General features: G+C 44.5%; 1 long non-coding RNA gene across 1 annotated transcript; it reads left to right on the forward strand.

Moving 5' to 3' along the window:
* Window positions 1-225: 225 nt before the first annotated feature.
* LOC132380430 (uncharacterized) lies at window positions 226-21,585 on the forward strand. The gene is made up of 3 exons (XR_009507765.1): window positions 226-319; window positions 4,987-5,120; window positions 21,480-21,585. It is a non-coding gene; the product is annotated as an uncharacterized LOC132380430 (long non-coding RNA).
* The last annotated feature ends 1,741 nt before the right edge of the window (window positions 21,586-23,326 follow it).

Consider the following 23,326-nt stretch of genomic DNA (forward strand, 5'->3'; position numbering starts at 1 on the left):
TGTCTTGTAAGAATTGTATATAATTTACATATAAATTGTGCTTTTCTGGCGAGTGTTGTATATCTACTGCGATGTGCCTGAGATGCTGTTGCAAGGAAGCTTTTCATTGCTCCAATGTATGTGATAATAAGCTTGATTCTGACTTCTATTCTCAACTTTTTCCATAATTTGTTTTTGTTTTGCCTCTTTTGGAGCGAATTCAAGATTGGGAGCTGCAGGTGGACAGGAAAAACGTGCAGCAGCCCTCTCTCGTCTGATCAGATGCACAAGGCCGGAACAAACTCACTAAAGCCATCAGTCAGGGCTCTGAACCTTCAAGGTGTGTTTCCGCAGTTTTTATGTCAACACTTCTTGCAGCTAGGCTGTTTTTGAAGTCATTGGGATTTCCTTCTCCAATGAACCTGTCTCCAATACCACCTCTGGCTGCCCCTACCACTCTGTGTAAACAACTTACCTCCAACATCAACCCCACCCCCATACTTTCCTCCAATCCCCTGGGCCTCCATCATTCAAGGTCATTGAAACATAGAAATGCAGAAAATAGGTTCAGGAGTAGGCCATTCAGCCCTTCAAGCCTGCACCACCATTCAGTATGATCATGGATGATCATCCAACTCAGAACCCTGTACCTGCTTTCTCTCCATACCCCCGACGCCTTTAGCCACAAGGGCCATATCTAACTTCCTCTTAAATATAGCCAATGAATCGACCTCAACTGTTTTTTGTAGCAGAGAATTCCACAGATTCACCATTCTCTTTGTGAAGAAGTTTTTCCTCATCTCGGTCCTAAAGGGCTTCCCCTTTATCCTTAAACTGTGACCCCTCGTTCTGGAATTCCCCAACATCAGAAACCATCTTCCTGTATCTAGCCTGTCCAATCCTTTTAGAATTTTATATGTTCGACCATGGATGTTGCATCCTAGCTGTCTAGATACACAAACCAGGCAGAACATTGTGGAAAGCCAGCTGTTGCCCATGCAGCAAGCTCCCAGTATCCACACATCCGATGAAACCAAAGGAACGGCAGAGGTCGATACACTTTGACACCAGCAGCATTGCAGGAGTTGCCAGTCAGCGTTGAACTCAATATAGGACTGCCTCAGGGGCTCCAGCTCCAGACTTTTCCCTCGGACATCTCTATGGTTACAATGCTTTCTTTGAATTACATATAGTTTTCAAACACCTACTTCTTCGCACCCACACTCCAGACACCCAAAATGAATTTATTTTTAAGGCTCCTGAAGTCAAATGGAATGTTTGCTGGTGTGAAATCAACCCCAGTCTGCAGCTCCGGATGAATTGTTCCAAGATGAATTTTAAATTCAATCTACAGTCCACATTTAGATCTGAAGACTAGCTGCTGTTGAAGTTAGTATTTGCCATATACCATAACCCCAAAATATGCCCACCTGGACAAAAATAATTTTGATCCAGGAAAGGCCAAACCTTAAATGCCCTTTAAGGGCAACAAAAATGCCCTTTGGAACCGCTTCCTAATTAACTATTATATGAATACGTAAACAACACTGGAAGAACACAGCAGGCCAGGCAGCATCCGTGAGAAAAGAGTAGCCAACGTTTCAGGCCGAGACCCGTCATCAGGAATGGGGGATAAGAGAGGGCCGAAGCCCAGTAATAGAGATAGGGGAGGGGGTAGGGCCTAGAGGCGCCAGGTAGAGAACCAATCAGAGGAAAGATAAAGGGAGGAGGGGGAGGGGATAGGCATGAAAGAACTGTAGAGATAAAGATAAAGAATAAACATTGGCTACTCTTTTCTCACGGATGCTGCCTGGCCTGCTGAGTTCTTCCAGCGCTGAGTACCTATTCTTTGATCCACAGCATCTGCAGTTGTATTTTTGTGTTTTAACTATTACATGCCTATGTGCATCCACAGCTATGCTAATATCTCTAATGGCTGCCTATAAGACTCTAAGCAGAGATTATTTTAGGAATTTGACCAAAAAGGGGCAACGTTTAAAAAGGAGCTGAAGGTGGTGGATACATGGAATAAGCAATGCAATTGCAATGTTTAAACAATATTTGGGCATGTATTCGGGAAACAAAAAAATGGTTTAGAAGAATATGGGCCAATTGGGATTAGCTTGGATAGAGATCCAGGTTGTTATGTATGAGTTCGGCCAAAGAGCCTGGTTCCTCACTGTTTGACTCTATAAGTCTATAACCTCTACCTTGAATAAGCTTGACAACATGCCATCAGAGTCCTCTGAGATGGAAAATGCCAAGATTTAGAAGAAGTGAAGTGAAGACACTTCTGCTTAATCCAACTCCAGGAATTATGTTGTCCTTGCAGATTTCTGTAAGTAACTTCCTGAGGTCCCATTTTAACACCCACAGCCTGGATTCCTGTGTAAGTTCCAAATGGAGAAGGTCAGGGTGTCAGGGCCGGAGGCGAGGGATGGGCTGGTGTACAGCTCACTGCTCTGCGAGGTTTTCTCATCTCTGTGCTGAACTAAAGCTGCAGCTTGCAATTAACGGACTCCCGAACCGGCTGCAGTGACGGCTGGCTTCGTGTCTGTGGACTCACTTTCGTGAACTTCAGTTCTGAATGTCACTTGCTTACTTCTATTGCTTACATGGCCTCTTTTTCTTTCTGCACATTGTGTTCTACAAGGTGACCACAACTTTTGTTGTGGTTCGGAGGCTTGCGTGCCTCAGTAATCCAGAGAGCTATGCTGGCTGGAGTCAGGGCTTCATGCTTTGGCTCTTGGTAGGGTCACCCATACCAAACAGGTCAAAGGGTAGAGGTCAGACTAAGAGTGGTCCACCGGTCCTTCAGGTTCGGGGGTTCAGCTCAGGGCTAACAACCCTGAAAAAATTGTTACAGAAACAGCAATGAAGAACCCTTTCACATCTGAATGCGACGGTATTCCTGAGTCTCCACCTGGGACCTGCATGACTGACGGTAATGAAATCCCAGAGGAAGCTACTTACACGATGAAGGAAGCCCTGAACACCACCAGAGATGGAGGACCTTCATTGCTGCCCTAAACAACAAGTTTGTTTCTCTTTCCTCAGACTCTGTCCAACCTGTGGTGTTGCAAACACTCGCTGTTTTAGAGCATTGAACATTGAAGAATTGGCATCCATTTCAAGAGGGTTAGAATATATTAGCAATAATGTAATGCTGAGGCTTTATAAGGCACTGGTGAGGCCTCAGCTGGAGCCTTGTCAGCAGTTTTGGCCCCTTAGAAAGGCTGGACTGAGACTGGAAGAGCTCAAAGGAGGTTCACAGAAATAACTTCAGGATTGAATAGCCTGTCATATGAGGAGTGTTTGATGGCTCTGGGCCTGTATTCACTAGAATTCAGAAGAATGAGGGATGACCAATGTTCCCTCTAATTTTTAGTAGTCAGTGCGCACAAAAATCTTATGTTGTGCAAGTTCTTTTCCTGTGACAAAAGTATGTGCGCACTGAATGCACACATGGCACAGTTTATGTAGGTTTACAAAATATTTGACATAAAACTGCACAGAATAACAACAAAATAACATACATATTTAAGTCACTCAGTTACTTTTTCTCTCCCCTGCCTTTGGCATTTACCCATTCTTAGTAAACTCTATCTAGACTAATAGAACTTCCATCCAATTGATAGCTTTTGATTAACATATCCAAATGACATTCACCTAAACGGTTTCTCAGCTCGTTTTTGAGTTGATTCATTAGGCTAAAGCCTCACTCACAGTCCGCACTAGATGCAGGAAAGGTTCCCCCAACGTCCATCAACTGTGCAAGGTCGCAAAACTGTTCATTTTGAAGTACAAATGCCACCATTTGAGCCAAGTTGGAAATCAGTTTGGATTTAATTTTTTCTTGCACGGAAAATTTGAAATCATTAAACTGTCTAACTATTACAGTATTTTCAGCTAGAAAATCATGATATTTTAGACAGGCATTAACTTGTTCACAATTTGCAATGGCGGAGAAAGCAAAAGCTGACCATTTTTGTGTCTCATCTTCAGGAAACCTTTCTTCTAAGTGAACACCAAGACTATTTATGAAAGTCAAAAGCAAGCTTGTATCTACTGTGGCGTTTTCTTCATGTTGTTGGCTTAGCAAAACTTTAAACAAACTTGCAGTTCTTTTGCACTTCACCCCCTTCGCTTCTTTTGAATTCGACCTAGTGAATCAATATTTTTTCCAAAAAAAAACTTAGTAAGCTCCCTGCAGGACCTGAAACAGATCTTTGTAAACTTTACGATATGAAAACTGTCCGCCAAAGATGGCTGCCGCTGTGATGTAACTGGACAAACCAGAACAGGAAAGGTGAGGTGACATAAATTAGTGACGTGCGTTGTGGTGTTTGAAAAACCGACTAACTAGTTAACAGAAACATTTAGCTAAAAGATTATTTTCATTAAGTATAATTATTAATTACCACATTACTTCAGGTAACTAACCTTTTGTGCACACATTAATTTCCTTTGTGCACTGGTTGAAAAACGTGTCTGCGTGTGCACACACGCATGGAGGGAACATGGGGGGGGGGGGGGTGACCTCATTGAAACCTATTGGATGTTGAAAAAGGCCTCGGTAGAGAGAATGCGAAGAGGGTGGTTCCTATTGTGGGGAAGTCCAGAACCAGAGGACACAACCTGAACAAGGGGTGTCCTTTTAGAATGGAGATGGGGAGGATTCACCACAGAGATTGGTGAATCAGTGGAATTTGTTGCCACAGGAGGCTGTGGAGGCCAAGTCAATGGGAGTGTTTAAGGCAGAGGTTGATAGATTTTTGATTAGTCAGGGCATGAAGGGATACGGGAAGAAGGCAGGAGATTGGGGCTGAGAGGGAAAAAGGATTAGCCATGATGAAATGGCGGAGCATACTCAAAGGTTCAAATGGCCTAATTTTGCTCCTTTATCTTATGGTCTAAGTGTTTTGGAATGTCAAAAGATGATCAAATGCATTTATTAAAAGCACACTTTCTATTTTTACTGTCATACTATGTTCCCATTTATTCCAGGTTCCTAGGCTGTGATAATTTCAGCTCACAGGACTGAGATAGCTGGTTGAAGGTGAAGAGAAGGATAATGAGATTTGGCCGATGACATCTCTGGGAATACCACTTTCTGACTCATTGGATAACAAACCAACCAAGTAAGCATTTGCTTTGCATGGCTCATCGGCATTAGTTTGACTCTTCCTTGGGATTGACCGAGAGCGGCTCATAACAGACCGTATCCCTGAAGGGTAATGAGAGCTCAAACTGGAAGTTGTTGGAGTTAACAACTTTACTGAGGAAGACTCTTGACTCCTTATGCAATAAAGATGCCTTTGACCTCACAATGCTCGAGGAACTCAGTAGATCTGGCAGCATCTCTAAAGAGGTACAAGAAGTTGACCACTCAGGCCAGACCCTTCATCAGGTTTACCCCCCACCATAGATGCTGCCCGGCCTGCTGAGTTCCTCCAGCACTCTTCTCTGTGTTTTCCAGCACCTACAGAACTTCTTGTGCCTTTGATCTCACAGTCTGTCTTATTATGGCCCTGGCATCTTATTTGTCAACCTGCACTACACTTTCTCCATAAGTACTCGCTGCCTGTAAGGAGTTGGTGCATTCTCCCTGTTGGCCACGTGGGTTTCTTCTGGGTGCTCCGGTTTCCTTCCACATTCAAAGGTATATTGGTTAATTGGGTGACATGGACTCACTGGTCCAGAAGAGCCTCAAACCTTGTTGTATCTCAAAGTTAATAAATATTCTTCATTCAGTCATAATGACAAAGGAAGTCAGAAACTGCATAGCATTAAAATAAAGGAAATATGACAGAGCTAAGGTGAGTGGGAGGATAGATGATTGGGAAGTTTTTAAGGAACAACAGAACTTAACTAAAAAGGCAATACGGGGAGAAAAAATGAGGTACGAACGCAAGCTAGCCAGGAATATAAAGGAAGATAGCAAAAGCTTTTTTAGATATGTGAAGAGAAAGAAAATAGTTAAGAACAATGTTGGGCCCTTGAAGAATGCATTGGGTGAAATTGTTATAGGAAACAGAGAAATGGCAGAAGAATTTAATGAGTACTTTAGATCTGTTTTCACTAAGGAAGACACGAGCAATCTCCCAGATGTTTGGATGGGCCAAGGACATAGGGTAACAGAGGAAATGAAACAGATTGACATTCGGAAGGAAACGGTGATGAGGAGACTGATGGGACTGAAGGCTGACAAATCCCCAGGTCCAGATGGTCTGCACCCTAGGGTACTAAAGGAGGTGGCCCTGGAAATTGCGGATGCATTGGTAATCATTTTCCAATGTTCCTTAGATTCAGGATCAGTTCCTGAGGATTGGAGAATGGCTAATGTTATCCCACTTTTTAAGAAAGGAGGGAGGGAGAAAACAGAGAACTATCGACCTGTCAGCCTGACATCGGTGGTGGGGAAGTTGCTAGAGTCCATTATTAAGGATGAAATAGTGGCATATCTAGATAGCAGTGATAGGATTGGGCCGAGCCAGCATGGATTTACCAAGGGTAAATCATGCTTGACTAATCTGTTGGAGTTTTTTGAGGATGTAACCAGGACGGGGGAGATCCAGTGGATGTAGAGTACCTCGATTTTCAGAAGGCATTTGATAAGGTCCCACATAGAAGATTGGTGGGTAAAATCAAAGCTCAGGGCATCGGGGGGAAGGCATTGACATGGATAGAAAACTGGTTGGCAGATAGAAAGCAAAGGGTAGCGGTGAATGGGTGTTTCTCGGAATGGCAGGTGGTGACTAGTGGGGAGCCACAGGGCTCGGTATTGGGACCACAGCTGTTTACCATTTATGTTAACGATTTGGATGAAGGCATAGAAAATAACATCAGCAAATTTGCTGATGATACTAAGCTGGGTGACAGTGTGACATGTGATGAGGATGTTAGGGGAATTCAGGGTGACTTGGATAGGCTGGGTGAGTGGGCAGATACTTGGCAGATGACGTTTAATGTGAATAAGTGTGACGTTATCCACTTTGGGAGTAAGAACAGGAAGGAAGATTATTATCTGAACGGTGTAGAGTTAGGTAAGGGAGAAATACAAAGAGATCTAGGAGTCCTTGTTCATCAGTCACTGAAGGTGTATGAGCAAGTGCAGCAGGCAGTGAAGAAGACTAATGGAATGTTGACCTTTATTACAAAGGGAATTGAGTACAAGAGCAAGGAAATCCTCTTGCATTTGTACAGAGCCCTGGTGAGACCACACCTGGAGTATTGTGCATAGTTTTGGTCTGCAGGGTTAAGGAAGGACATCCTAGCTGTAGAGGAAGTGCAGCGTAGATTCACGAGGTTAATTCCTGGGACGTCTGGACTGCAGAGAGGTTAGAGAGACTGGGCTTGTACACACTGGAATTAAGGAGATTGAGAGGGGATCTGATTGAAACATATAAGATTATTAAGAGATTGGACAAGATAGAGGCAGGAAATATGTTCCAGATGCTGGGAGAGTCCAGTACCAGAGGGCATGGTTTGAGAATAAGGGGTTGGTCATATAGGACAGAGTTAAGGAAAAACTTCTTCTCCCAGAGAGTTGTGGGGGTCTGGAATGCACTGCCTCAGAAGGTAGTGGAGGCCAATTCTCTGGATGCTTTCAAGAAGGAGCTAAATAGGTATCTTATGGATAGGGGAATCAAGGGATATGGGGGCAAGGCAGGAACCGGGTATTGATAGGAATTGATCAGCCATGATCTCAGAATGGCGGTGCAGGCTCGAAGGGCCGAATGGTCTACTTCTGCACCTATTGTCTATTGTCTATTGTCTATAAACAGCGCTTCAGTCTGAAACATCAACAATCCCTTTCCTCCCAGAGATGCTGTTCAAAGTCCAAAGTAAATTTATTACAAAGTACACGAATATGTCACCATATACAACCATGAGATTCATTTTCTTGCAGGCATTCACCATAGAACCAAAAAATACAATAGGATAAATGAAAAAACTACACACAAGCAGAGACTGACAAACAACCAATATGTAAAAGAAGATAAACTGTATAAATACAAATAAATAAACAAAGAAACAGACAGAGCAATAGATGAATAAATAGATAGATAGAGAGAGTGAGAAAGATAGATAAGTAGAGAGATAGATAGACAAGTGGATAGATAGACAAACAGATATATAGGTAGAGATGGATAGACAGATAGATAGACAGATAGATAGATAGATAGATAGATAGATAGATAGATAGATAGATAGATAGATAGATAGATAGAGAGATAACATAGATAGATAGTTAGATAAATGGATGAATGAATGAATAAATAAATAAATGATATTTCCTCCAGCATGACCAACATGTGGTCAAACATCTTAATTCCGATTCTGACATACTTTGATAATAAATGTACTTTGACTCTTTGAATCATCAGTGCAGGTGAGGGGTGAATATTGGACCCAGGCCACCAGGGATAACTTCCCAGCTTGTCCTCATAAATGCGCTGTAAGACTTTTTCTTCTTGTATGATGGAACAGATCAGAGCCCGAACTAACATCTGGTCTAAGTAACTTGATGTTGTATTTGTCACTCAAGGAGGGACTGTGTGCTAGTGTAGCAGTTAGCTTACAGCACCAGTGATCGATCGGGGTTGAATTCCTGCTGTTCTCTGTCGGTAGTTTGTGCATTCTCCCCGTGACCTCGTCGGATTTCCAACAGGTTAAACCAGTTCCCTCTCACATTCCAAAGACACACTAATTAGGGTTAGCAAGTAGTGGGCCTGCCATGTTGGCATCAGAACTGTGACAACATTAGTGATATTGTGAGAACTGTGAGTTCCACTTCTAAGGGGAGATGATCGAGCATGGGTATATGAGAATTATCCCAGAAATAATTCCAGGATTGAAAGGCTTAGCATATGAGAAGTGTTCGGCAGCTCTGGGCCTCTACTCTCCAGAAGAATGAGAGGTGACCTAGTTGAAAACTATCAAATGTTGAAAGGCCGCAACAGAGTAGATTTTTAGAATAGCTTGTTGTTGAGCCCACTAGGGGATCAGCTATACTGGATTGGGTATTGTGTAATGATCCAGAGGTGATTAGAGAGATGGAAGTGAAGGAGCCCTTAGGAGGCAGTGATCACAACATGATTGAGTTCATTGTGAAATCTGAGAAAGAGAAGCCAAAATCCGATGTGTTGGTATTTCAGTGGAGTAAAGGAAATTACAGTGGCATGAGAGAGGAACTGGCCAAAGTTGACTGGAGAGGGACACTAGCGGGAAGGATGGCAGAGCAGCAGTGGCTGGAGTTTATTTGAGAAGTGAGAAAGGTGCAGGAGAGATATATTCCAAAGAAGAAGAAATTTTCGAATGGAAAAAGGATGCAACCGTGGCTGACAAGAGAAGTCAAAGCCAAAGTAAAAGCAAAGGAGAGGGCATACAAGGAAGCAAAAATTAGTGGGAAGACAGAGGATTGGGAAGTTTTTAGAAGCTAAGAAGGTCATTAAGAGGGAAAAGATGAACTATGAAAGGAAGCTAGCAAATAATATCAAAGAAGATACTAAAAGATTTTTCAAATATATAAAGAGTAAAAGTCAGGTGAGAGTAGATATAGGACCGATAGAAAATGATGCTGGAAAAATTGTAATGAGAGATAAGGAGATGGCAGAGGAACAGAATGAGTATTTTGCATCAGTCTTCACTGAGGAAGACATCAGCAATATACTGGATATTCAAGGGTGTCAGGGAAGAGAAGTGTGCACGGTCACAATTACAACAGAGAAAGTACTCAGGAAGCTGGATAGTCTAAGGGTAGATAAATCTCCCAGACCAGATGGAATGCACCCTCGTGTTCTGAAGGAAGTAGTTGTGGAGATTGCAGAGGCATTAGCAATGATCTTTCAAAAGTTGATAGATTCTGGCATGGTTCCGGAGGACTGGAAGATTGCAAATGTCACTCCACTATTTAAGAAGGGGGCAAGGAAGCAAAAAGGGAATTATAGACCTGTTAGCTTGACTTCGGTGATTGGGAAGTTGTTGGATTGTCAAGGATGAGGGTACAGAGAACCTGAAGGCATATGACAAGATAGGCAGAACTCAGAATGGTTTCCTTAAAGGAAAATCCTGTCTGACAAACCTAGTGCAATTTTTTGAGAAAATTACAAGTAGGCTAGACAGGGGAGATGCAGTGGATGTTGTGTATTTGAATTTTCAGAAGGCCTTTGACAAGGTGGCGCACATGAGGCTGCTAAACAAGATAAGAGCCCATGGAATTATGGGAAAGTTACATACATGGATAGAGCATTGGCTGATTGGCAGGAAACAGAGAGTGGGAATAAAGGGATCCCATTCTGGCTGGCTGCCGGTTACCAGTGGTGTTCCACAGGGTTCCGTGTTGGGGCTGCTTCTTTTTACGTTGTGTATCAACGATTTGGATTATGGAATAGATGGCTTTGTGACTAAATTTGCTGATGATACAAAGATAGGTGGAGGGGCTGGTAGTGCTGAGGAAACAGAGAGTCTGCAGAGAGACTTGGATAGATTGGGGGAATGGGCAAAGAAGTGGCAAATGAATTACAATGTCAGAAAGTGTACGGTCATGCACTTTGGTAGAAGAAGTAAACAGGCAGACTATTATTTAAACACAAAAATACAACTGCAGATGCTGTGGATCAAAGAATATGTACACAACGCTGGAAGAACTCAGCAGGTCAGGCAGCATCCGTGAGAAAAGAGTAACCAACGTTTCGGGTCATGACCCTTCATCAGGAATGGGGGAGAAGAGAGGGGCGAAGCCCAGTAATAGAGATGGGGAGGGAGAAGGGCTAGAGGCGCCAGGTGGAAAACCAATCAGAGGAAAGATAAAGGGGGTTGGGGATAAGCATGAAAGAACTGTAGAGATAAAGGAGCAGAAAGTTGAAAGGGGAGAGAGACAGAGAAGGACCTAGGATAGGGGAAGGGGGAGGGGGAGGGTATTACTGGAAATTGGGGCATTCAATGTTCATACCACCAGGACTCCATTTTATCCCCCATAGTTCAGACTCTCCTCACCTACATCCAGGATACATCCCATGCCCTTCACCTCTTCAATAACTTCCAATTCCCCGGCCCTGACCGCTTCATTTTTACCATGGATGTTCAATCCTTATACACCTCCATCCCACATCAAGGCAGCCACTTTTTGGATAACAGACCCCACCAGTCCCCCAGCACCACCACACTTCTCCAGTTGGTGGAGCTTGTTCTAACTCTCAATAACTTCTCCTTTGGTTCTTCCCACTTTCTCCAGATCAAGGGCGTAGCCATGAGCACTCGCATGGGCCCCAGCTATGCCTGCCTCTTTGTGGATTTTGTGGAACGGTCTATGCTCCAAATCTATTCTGGCACCACTCCCCAACTTTTCCTCCGCTACATTGGCGCTGCTTCCTGCACCCATGCTGAACTCGTCAATTTCATCAACTTTGCCTCTAACTTTCACTCAGCCCTTAAGTTCACTTGGTCCATCTCGGGCACGTCTCTCTCCTTTCTTGATCTCTCGGTCTGCATCTCCGAAGACAGACTATCCACTGACATCTTCTACAAACCCACTGACTCCCATAACTATCTTGACTATGCCTCTTCCCACCCTGCCCAATGCAAAAATGCCATTCCCTATTCCCAGTTCCTCCGTCTCTGCCGCATCTGCTCCCAGGATGAGGCTCTCCATTCCAGGACTTCTCAAATGTCCTCTTTCTTTCAGGATCGTGGTTTCCCTTCTGGCATCATCAAAGGTGCCCTCACCCACATCTCCTCCACCTCCCACACTTCAGCCCTTAACCCATCCTCCCATCACCACAACAGGGATGGGTTTCCCCTTGTCATCTCCTACCACCCCACCAGCCTCCGGATCCAGCATATCATCCTCTGCAACTTCTGCCACCTTCAACAGGACCCCACCACCAAGCACATCTTTCCCTCCCTACCCCTCTCAGCTTTTCGCAGGGATCGTTCCCTCTGCGACTACCTGGTCCACACGTCCCTCCTCACAGAACTCTCACCCGGCACTTATCCCTGTAAGCGCAAATGCTACACCTGTCCCCACACCTCCCCCCTTCCCACCATTCCGGGCCCCAGACAGTCCTTCCAGTTGAGGCAACACTTCACCTGCGAGTCTGCTGGAGTCGTCTATTGCATCCAGTGCTCCCGGTGCGGCCTCCTCTACATCGGCGAGACCCGACTGCAGGTTGGGAGACCGCTTCGTCAAGCACCTCCACTCCGTCTGTCACAATAGACAGGATCTCCCGGTTACCACCCACTTCAACTCTGCCTCTCATTCCCATCTAGATATGTCCATACATGGCCTCCTCTACTGCCATGATGAGGCCAAACTCAGGTTGGAGGAGCAACACCTCATCTACCATCTGGGTAGCCTCCAGCCGGGTGGTATGAATATTGAATTCTCCAATTTCCAGTAATTCCCTCACCCTCCCCCTTCCCCTATCCCAGGTCCACCTCTGTGCCTCTCTCCCCTTTCAACTTTCTGCTTCTTTATCTCGACAGTTCTTTCAAGCTTATCCCCTCCCCTCCCCCCTTTATCCTTCCTCTGATTGGTTTTCAACCTGGTGCCTCTAGCCCTTCCCCCTCCCCTATCTCTATTACTGGGCTTCGGCCCTCTCTTACCCCCCATTCCTGATTACGGGTCTCGGCCCGAAACGTTGGCTACTCTTTTCTCATGGTTGCTGCCTGGCCTGCTGAGTTCTTCCAGCATCATGTACGTAGACTATTATTTAAATGGGGAGAGAATTCAAAGTTCTGAGATGCAATGGATCTTGGGAGTCCTCGTGCAGGATACCCTTAAGGTTAACCTCCAGGTAGAGTCGGTGGTGAAGAAGATGAATGCAATGTTGGTAGAGAAATAGCGTATAGGAGCAGGGATGTGATGTTGAGGCTCTATAAGGCACTGGTAAGACCTCACTTGGAATACCGTGTGCAGTTTTGAGCTCCTTATTTAAGAAAGGATGTGCTGTCATTGGAGAGGGTTCAGAGAAGGTTCACTAGAATGATTCTGGGAATGAGAGGGTTAACATATGAGGAACATTTGATCGCTCTTGGACTGTACTCGTTGGAGTTTAGAAGAATGAGGGGGGACCTCATAGAAACATTTCGAATGTTGAAAGGCATGGATGTGGCAAAGTTGTTTCCCATGGTGGGGGAGTCTAGTATGAGAGGACATGACTTGAGGATTGCAGGGCGCCCATTCAGAACAGAGATGCGGAAAAAAAAAATTTAGCCAGAGGGTGGTGAATCTATGGAATTTGTTGCCATGGGCAACAGTGGAGGCCAAGTCATTGGGTGTATTTAAGGCAGAGATTGATAGGTATCCGAGTAGTCAGGGCATCAAAGGTTATGGTGAGAAGGCGGGGGAAAGGGACTAAAGGGGAGATTGGATCAGCTCGTGATGAAATGGCGGAGCAGACGTGATGGGCCGAATGGCCGACTTCTGCTCCTTTGTCTTATGGTCTTATGTGGAGAGGATGTTTCCTGTGGTGAGGGAGCCTGAAGCACAAAGGACACAGCCTCAGAATATAGAGAGGTGTCCCTTTAGAACAGAGGAGGAATTTCTTCAACCAGCGAGTGGTGAAACTGTGGAATTTGTTGCCACAGGTGACTGTGGAGGGCAATTCATTGGATATATTTAAGACAGAGGTTTATAGATTCTTGATTAGTCAGAGAATGAAAGGATATGGGGGAGAAGGCATGAGGGAAAATGGATCAGCCATGATGAAATGGTGGAACAGGCTCGATGGGCCAAATAGTCTAATTCTGCTCCTATATCTTATAGTCTTTTAGACTAATTGAAGGGTTAACACACAACGAGCATTTGATGCCTCAGGGCCTGTACTCACTGGAATTCAGAAGGATGAAGGGGGATCTCATTGAGGATTGAAGAGCCTAGACAGAATCGATGTGCAGAAGACATTTCCATCAGAAGGTGACTCAGAGAGCCAAGGGCAGAACTACTGAGATGAGGCAAAATTTCTTCAACCAGATGGTGGTGAATATATGTTGCCACTGAATACTATGGAGGGCAGGTAATTGAGAGTATTTAATGCAGAGATTGATAGGTTCATGCTTGGTAAAGAGGTTAAGGATTACAGGAAGAGGTGAGAAAAGGAGGTTAAAAATCATATTATCCATGATGAAATGACAGACCAGAACCTAGTGAGCTGAATGGCCTAATTTTGATTCTACATTCAAGACTGTACAAAAGTCTTAGTCTCATATACATAGCTGTGGTGCCTAAGACTTTGGCACAGTGCTGGAGTAATTTTATGCATTTCACTGTACAGCCACACAAAAAAATACAAAATTCACGATATACGTGAGTGATGATAAACCTGATTCTGAAGGTACAAGAGCCTCAGGACTCACACCACCAGGTTCAAGAACAGTTACTACCCCTCAGCCATCAGGCTCCTGAACAAAGGGGGATAACTACACACACTTGCCCATCCATTGAGATGTTCCCACAACCATAGATTTCACTTTAGAACTCTTTTAACTCATGTTCTCGTTATTTACTGCTATTTATTTACATCTGCACTTGCACAGTTTGTTGCCTTGTGCACTCTGGTTGATCTTTCACTGATCCTGTTATAGTTACTATTCTATAGATTTGCTGAGCATGTCCACAGGAAAACAAATCTCAAGGTTGTATATGGTGACATAAGTATACTTCTGATAATAAAATATAGCATATATAAATATCCTGGCAGAAAAACATTCCATTACAAAATATATAATTAAAAAGATCTGCAGATTGACGGAGCATGGGGTGTTCTCCTGGAGCCATGTTTCTGCAAGAGAAAGCATGCAGCGGTTCCTGATATCACAGAGCGCAGCTGCTGACAAATGCACTCCCATCGAGCGAGCACTGGGCAGCAGCATCGACAGCAGTGTCCTACGATCAGAAGAAAAACATAAAAGACGAACAATGATGCCTTTGGTTGAACGCAGAGAGGTCACAGTGTTCAGCAACAGGGACCCCCACCATCCAGATCATGCTCCCTTCTCGCTGCTACCATCAAGAAAAACGTAAAGGAGTCTTAAGTCCCACACCATCAAGTTCAGATACAGTTATTAACCCTCAACCATCAGGCTCTTGAAGCAGGGAGGATAACTTCACTCAACTCCACAATGAACTGATTCCACAACCTATGAACTTACTTCTAAGGGTTCTACAACTGGTGTTCTCAATATTTATTGCTTATTTTTCTTCCTTTTTTTTTTCTATTTGCATAATGTTGTCTTTTGCACACTGGTCTGCCTTTGTTGGGTTTGGCTTTTCACTGATTCTATTGTGTTTCTTTGGATTTGCTGTGAATGCCCACAAGAAAGTGAGCCTCAGGGTTGATTATAGTGATGTATATGCATTTTGATAATAAATTTACTTTAATAATGAATGGAATTTAAACATCGCTGGGCCTGTGAGGCATCAGTACTGACTATTGTGCCACGCTGCACGCTTACAGTCCTAGACTGACTCAATGAGGGGACGGACATTAAGAGGATCCCTGCATGATTTCAGGTAGTGCATTCTGAGAAAGATATATGCTCTGTGACCACTTTATTAGGTACCTCCTGTATCTATTAAAATGGGCACTGAGTGTATTGTATGTTCATTATCTTTTACTGCGAGGTTCAAAGTGTTGTGCATTCAGGGATGCTCTTCTGGCGAACCACTGTTGTGCTGCATGGCTATTTGAGTAACTATCACTTTCCTGTCAGCTTCAACCAGTATGGCCATTCTCTTCTGACTTCGCTCATTAACAAACAAGGGACTCGGCCCGGAACATTGACTGTACTTTTTTCCCCCACAGCTGCTGCTTGGCCTGCTGAGTTCCTCCAACATTTTGCGTGTGCTGCTTTCTCATTAACAAGGGTATTTTTTCCCACAGAACTGCCACTCACTGGACTTTTTTAGTTCATCACGCCATTCTCAGTAAGCTCTAGAGACTGTTGTATGTGAAAATCTCAGGAGGTCAGCGGATTCTGAGATACTCAAATCACCCCATCTGGCACCAACTATCAGTCCGTGGTCAAAGTCACTTCGATCACATTTCTTCCCCATTCTGATGTTTGGTCTGAATAACAACTGAACCTCTTGACCACGTCTGCATGCTTTTAAGCATTGAGTTGCTGCCCCATGATTGGTTGATTAGATATTTGCATTAACGATCAGGCGGACAGGAGTACCTAATAAAGTGGCCACTGAGCATAAGAAGCCTGCAGCTAAATTAATCACTGTTTAGAGAAGAGTATCTCGGCTTGCCTAGCTTGTAACTGCCTTTAAATCTCTTAACATTCAATTAGCTTGTGAGCAACATATTGAAACAATCATTGCTCAAGCATTTCTGATCCAGAAGATGTTTTAATGCCCTTTTCCCTTAAATATTTGTTGTCCTTTTTTTTCAAATTGTAACTAAAAATGTTGTTAATTTTTCCAATCGGAAAAGACCATTTGGAGTCCATAAAACCGCAGGGTTTACGACTGGCCTGATATTTAAAGCATATGCTTGAATTATTGAAAATCTTTCAGCCAGAGATGTTGTATCTCAAAGCGGTTTACAATAGCCGGTCCTTGTCAATGATCCCCTTTTAAACATCGGACGCTCACAGCTGCCTGTGCAAACAAAACTGAGACGAGCTCTTTGTTTGTGAGGGTCTGGACACCATCCTCCATCACCCAGTGCAGCCTCTCCAGAACAGATGGTAAACGTTTCAGGACGACATGCCAGATCGCCTGGACTCGGAGTCCCAGAAATGGCTCTGACGGGGGTGGGGAGCGGCTGACGGCAGCGCCAACCAATCAGGGCTCGTTACTACTTTGAATAGATCACTTGCAGATGAGCTTCTGTTTAAAATGTCTGCCTCTTTCATCCCGGAATCAGAATCAGGTTTAATATCGTCGGCACATGACGTGAAGTTCGTTGTCTTTGTGGCAGCAGCACAATGCAATAAATGATAATAGAAAGAAAACTGTAAATTACAGTACATACGTATAAAAAATAGCTAAATAAATAGTGCAAAAATAAAAATTGAAGTAGTGAGGTAGTGTTCATGCATCCAATGTCCAATCAGAAATGGGACGGCAGAAGGGAAGAAGCTGTTCCTGAATCATTGAGTGTGTGCCTTCAGACTCCTGTACCTCCTCCCTGATGGTAGTAATGAGGGGTCTTCGGGATCCTGTACCTCCTCCCTGATGGTAGCAATGAGAAGAGGGGTCTTCAGGCTCCTGTACCTCCTCCCTGATGGTAGTAATGAGAAGAGGGGTCTTCAGGCTCCTGTACCTCCTCCCTGATGGTAGTAATGAGAAGAGGGGTCTTCAGGCTCCTGTACCTCCTCCCTGATGGTAGTAATGAGAAGAGGGGTCTTCAGGCTCCTGTACCTCCTCCCTGATGGTGGTAATGAGAAGAGGGCTTGACCTGGGTGGTGGGGGCTTATAACAATGGGTGCTGCCTTCCTGAGGCATCGCTCCTTGAAAATGTCCTGGCTACTTCGGAGGCAGGTGCCAACGATGGAGCTGACTGAGGGACAACTCTTTGCAGCTGACTTCGGTCCTGTGCAATAGCCACCAATCCCCGCCCCCCCAAACACGTACCAGACGGCAGCCAGTTAGAATGCTCTCCACAGTATATCTGCAGAAATTTGTGAGTGTGTTTGGTGCCATACCATTTCTCCTCAAACTCCGAATGAGATGTAATCACTGAAGTTCCAGAAACATCTTTTGCGTGGCCAGTGGGGTTGCCACTCCTGCCTGATCTTTCTTCTCAGTGTCTGCAAGATAAAGGCAGCAGGCAACAACAGCCTTACCACCTGTCTGCTTATCTTTCAGTGACCCAGCTGGCTGCGGATGACAGTTTTATTTGGCAATTCAGTGGTATTTTTCTGCTACTCATTGCTGCAATCTTCATTCAACAGACTTCATAAAAGACTAGCCTCTGTATTGCCAAATTAAACCGTCGAACAGCATGGATTTTAAAAAAAACGCACCGATGGGATCAGAGCTGGGCTGACAAAGCCGTTGTGTGCTCAGTCAGAAGAGAGTCAATGTGATATCCATCCCAGTATTCCTGGTCCATTGTCTGACTGGAGTGCCAATCCACTCACCGCTCAAGGCCGCAAATTTAAGAGCAAAGACAGAATGTGTATTTTTGCAAAGTAAATAATTTTATATATTTACTGTGTGTGAATATATGTGGGGGTGGCACAGTAGTGTAGTGGTTAGCACAACGCTTCACAGTACCAGCAACCAGGGTTCAATTCCCACCGCTTCCTGTCAGGAGTTTCTACACTCCCCCCCTCTCCCTCCGTGGCCGTGTAGGTTTCTTCCCGGCTGCTCTGGTTTCCTCCCACAGCCAAAAGACGTGCCGGTTGATTGGGTTAATTGGTCATTTGTAAATTGTCTCGTGATTAAGGCAGGGTTAAGTAGCTAGCTTGTAGGGTGTCGTAGCTTGGTGGGCTGGAAGGGCCTGTTCACCCTGTTTCTCTAAATAAGTATAAATTGTCCTGTGATTGGGCTAGGGTTAAATCGGGGGTTGCTGGATGCCAACGTTCATCGGGTCAGAAGGGCCTATTCCGTATTGTATCTCAATAATAAATAAAGATATTTACCTATACGGTATTGTGCAATAGTCTTAGGCATATACAGTATATATGGCTAGGGTGTACAGTACTTTATCTGCCAATGTGGAGCAGAGTTTGTGAATCTGGCAGAAGCAAAGGACATTGGGAATGGTGAGGGTGGGGCGCCATGGGAGGGGTGTGGGACAGGTGACAGTGAAGGAGTGCCGGGGCGGGGTACACACACACACACACGGCAAGGTCATTTGATTCTAGACAATCGGTTTATTAATCATTACAGAATGTCTCTCTGGTGCTTCCCACTCCTTTCCCTGCCCTTCCCCTTTTCCCAACCATGATCCCCATCTCCCCGCCCCCTCCCCACTCTCAGTCCACAATAGAGACCCCTATCAGAATCAGGTTCATCATCAGTCACATATGTCATGAAATTTGATGTTTCGAGCCAAGACCCTTCAGCAGGGTCTCAGCCCGAAATGTCGACTGTACTCTTTTCCACGGATGCTGCCTGGCCAGCTGAGTTCCACCAGCATTTTCTGTGCGTCGCTTGGATTTCCAGCACCTGCAGATTTCCTCTTGTTTGTCATGAAATTCATTATGTTTTGCAGCAACAGTACAGTGCAATACATAAAATTACCACAATAACCTGCAAATGTCTCAGGCACATATATATAGCTAGGCCTAAGACTTTTGCACAGTATTGTAATAATTTTATGAATTGCATGATACTGTTACAGCAAAAAAAAAGTTTATGACATATGCATATGTGTATACACACACATATATATACACACAGTATATGCTCAGTATTTCCGCAATATATCTATCATTAAGCAAAATTACTTAGAGAGATTAAAGATTAGAGAAATTAGCTTTATTTGTCAAATGTGCATCGAAACTTCAAACATACAGTGAAGTCCGTTGTTGGTGTCAAATCAAATCAGTGAGGATTGTGCAGGGGCAGCCCACAAGTGTTGCTACACTTCTGGTGTCAACAATGCATGCCCACAACCTAACTATCCCTATCCCTAACCTGCACGTCTTTGAGGAAATCGGACTAGCCAGACGAAACTGTCTTGGCCACGGGAGAGCGTATGAACTCCTTATAGACAGCGGCAGGGAGGAATCCCAATCAGCGATCACTGGCGATGTAAAGTGTCGTACTAAACGCCTTGCTACCCTGTCACCCTCTGAAGGTTTGAAGGCGATAGCGTTAGGTTTTCCATCACCCATATGCAATGTGTACTGACTTAGATTAACAAAGGGATGAATGGCCTCAGTTTGCAGTTTCCCAACAGCTTTTCCAGAGGTTCAAGGTGGAAGTACATGTGGTAATTTGCAGAGAAATACACCGAGCTCTGTAATGACGTGCCAAGCAGCTGAAAATCCCCCTCAGGAATACTCCCTGCTCAAGCAAATATTCAGACAGTTCTTTATTTCAGCGAGGACATAGTGCCTCCAGCAACTATGGGGCAAGATGTTATTTTGTGTCTCTGTCAAGAAGAATCAAGATAATTCTCAGAACAGGGACCTGAGACAACAGCCTCTTGTCTCGGAGGAAGGGACTCGACAGCTGAGCCTCCAACACCTCGCCTCTATTGAAGGCTTGCCTCCCGCAGTCTGTCCATTTACAGCGTCAAAGCGTGAAGGTCAAAGTTGTGATCGACGAACCTTGGGGTCGAGGCCTGAAAGTCAAGCCTGTTATTAGCGAATCCTGGGGACGATACCCGGAGGTTAGCAAAGACAGGAGAGCAAAGCTGAAGGCTGAAGTTCAGAGCTCCCAAAAGGTCAAAGACCAAAGCCAGTGAGTCCAGAGGCAGAAAGCCTGAAAAGACAGAGACTGAAGTCAGCAAATCCAGAGGTAGAGGCCCAGAGTTTGGGTGTACAAGTCCAGGCCAGGGACTGGATATTGGAGGCCCGATGTCTGTGAATCTGCATATCCCGAGCCAAAGACTGGAGACCCAGGGGTGTCCTGCCCTGGAGATAGAAGCCTGTCTGTCTGAGTGAGGGGCCGGGTGGCAAAGGGGCTTCTTTTGTTGTTGATTAGTTCAGTTGTTATTGTTGTTGTTTGCCTTGTCCTGCCAAGCACTGTGGGCATGCAACATTGGCACCAAAATGTACGGCGACAGTTGTGGGCTGCCCCTAGCACAGTCATGGGTGTGTTGGTTGCGAACACAAATGGTGCCTTTCACTGTGTGTCTCAATGTACGTGCAGTAAATGATTGTGAATCGTAATCTAAATTTGAACAGAGATTATTCTGAGCTGCTTCACAACCTTGTCATAGGGTTTGGAGGCTTACGTGCCTCAGTGACCCAGAGAGATACGTGGGCTAAAGTCAGGGCCTTGTGTTTTGGCTCTTGGTAGGGTCACCCATGCCAAACAGGTCAAAGGACAGAGGTCAGACTAAGAGGGGTCCACCGGTCCTCCAAGTTTGAGGGTTCAGGTAAAAAAAATTGTTACAGAAACAGCAATGAAGAATCCTTCAACATCTGAGTACGATGGTATGGCTGAGTCTCCAGATGGGACTGACAATAGTGAAAACCGAGAGGAAGCTACTGACATGATGAAGGAAGCCCTGAACACTGCCAGAGATGGAGGACCTTCATTGCTTCCCTAAATGCCAGTGGCGTAACGGACAGCAAGTCCCTTTTGGTATGTCAGTAACTTATTGGATTGTCCTCCTCATTTACGTTTGACTTCTACCTGGGTGGCAGGCTAAGAACACTGGAAAATAACAGTAGCAGGAGTACACCTGAACTCTCCCATGCTTGACCATTCTTGACTGTCATCAATCACACATTCACTCTCTTGTTCAATCCCGATTTAAACACTGGCCCAGCAAGACGGAAAAGGCAAGGCATCGGGACTGGAGGCAAGGGTCAGGTCGATTCCGTTCACTCTTACACGATGTTCACTCCTGTCTCCGCAGCGCTGAGGTGGTCAGACTGCTAACGCGCTTCCATGTGCGCGAGCTTCACGGCAATTTGCCCTTCCGTGTGATGAATCAAGACTGACGTAATCACCTACTCCGGCAGCTCCAGGTCCATGGACTTGATTTGGTTCTGAATGCTGTTGCTTGTTTGCAAGATTTTTTTTTACCTTTCTCTGTGCATTAGGTGGTGGTCTTTAATTTGGGTTCTTTCAGGTTTCTTGCTTTGTGGCTGCCTGTAAGCGGACAAATCTCAAGGTTGTATAATGAATGCGGTTGTTGATAATAAAAGTACTTTGAATTTTTGAATCCATCTGTTTTGATTCTTGAGCTTTGATAATCACATTAGCTGTAAGCATCAGCAGAAATATTAAGAGGGATGTAAAATGGACCAGCTGGTGGTGTAGTGGCATTAACACTGGACTTCAAGGCAGATGGTGCTGAGTTCAAAGCCGGCCGGGTCCCAATCTGGGCAGCAGCAGGATCTGTGCAGAAAAAAAAGCCTGGCAGTCTACTCCCACACCTTGCCATGAAATCTCTATGGATCCTATGGATTCGACTAAACGACTGAGCAACAACGAAATAGACCATCAAACCACCATCTTAACTGAACTTTACAGGGACACTACTGAGACTGTCATGACAAGTTGCAACACGATCTGCTATGGGAGCAGTCAAGCTTCAGATTGGAAGACCTGACAAAGGACCATGGGAACAACTGAGAGAATTATAGAGAGACCTTCACCATCCATTGGGGACATTTACCAGGTGCGTTGTGTATGCAGGGCCACACATCCATCCAACATTCTCTTTGATTTTCTACCATCAGGCAGGAGATAAAGAGAAGAACGATCAGGATGGGAAAAAGTTTCTTTCCTCAGGCCTTTAGGCTTCTGAACTCCCTGCCACATCGCATTCAATGTGTCCATGGTTAAGTGTCTGAGGACATTCGGCTTGATATCAAAAATCTTGACAAAACTTCTATAAATATGTAGTGGAAATGTGTTGACTGGCTAGATTATGGTCTGGGATGGAAACACCGGTGCCGTTGAGTGGAAAATCCTATAAAAGGTTGTAGATTCAGCCTAGTACATTACAGGTAAAGCCCTTCCAACCACAGAGCACCTCGACATGAAACGCTGTCGTAGGAAACCACATCCATCATCAGAGATCCTCACCACCATCCTCACTCTTTTCTCACTGCTGCCATCAGATAGAAGGTACAAGAGCCTCGGGACTCGCACCACCGGGTTCAAGAACAGTGACTGCCCCTCAACCATCAGGCTGTTGAACAACGTAAATACACTCATCCACTGAGATGTTCTCACAACCAATGAGCTCACTTGAAGAACTCTTCTATTTTGTTATTTCATGTTCTCCTTATTCATTGCTACTTATTTATATTTGCATTTGCACAGTTTATTGTCTTCTATGCTCTTGTTCTTTGATTGATTCTATGTACAATTACTATTCTATAGATTTGCTGAGTATACCCGCACGAAAAAGAACCTCAGGCATGTAGTGACATGGCTGTACTCTAATAATAAATTTTACTTTATTTTAGTTTAATCTGTTCTGTACCTTACAGTATTTAATTTATGCACTTTAGTTTGTTTACTTGTGTGTAATTCATCTGTAGGTTTCATCCACACTTTCATAAACTTTTATGTGTTTTGTGCACTCTGGTCCAGAGAAACATTGTCTCATTTGACGGTAGACATGTATATAGTTAAATGACAATAAACTTGGCTTGACTTGACTTGATTTATTATTGTGCAGTTTACAGTATTAGCCAAAATCAAATTTTTTTCCTTCCACATGCCAGGGATCACTAATTAAGTTATTAC

Source organism: Hypanus sabinus, chromosome 24 (genome assembly GCF_030144855.1).
Source record: "Hypanus sabinus isolate sHypSab1 chromosome 24, sHypSab1.hap1, whole genome shotgun sequence".
Lineage (NCBI taxonomy): Eukaryota > Metazoa > Chordata > Chondrichthyes > Myliobatiformes > Dasyatidae > Hypanus > Hypanus sabinus.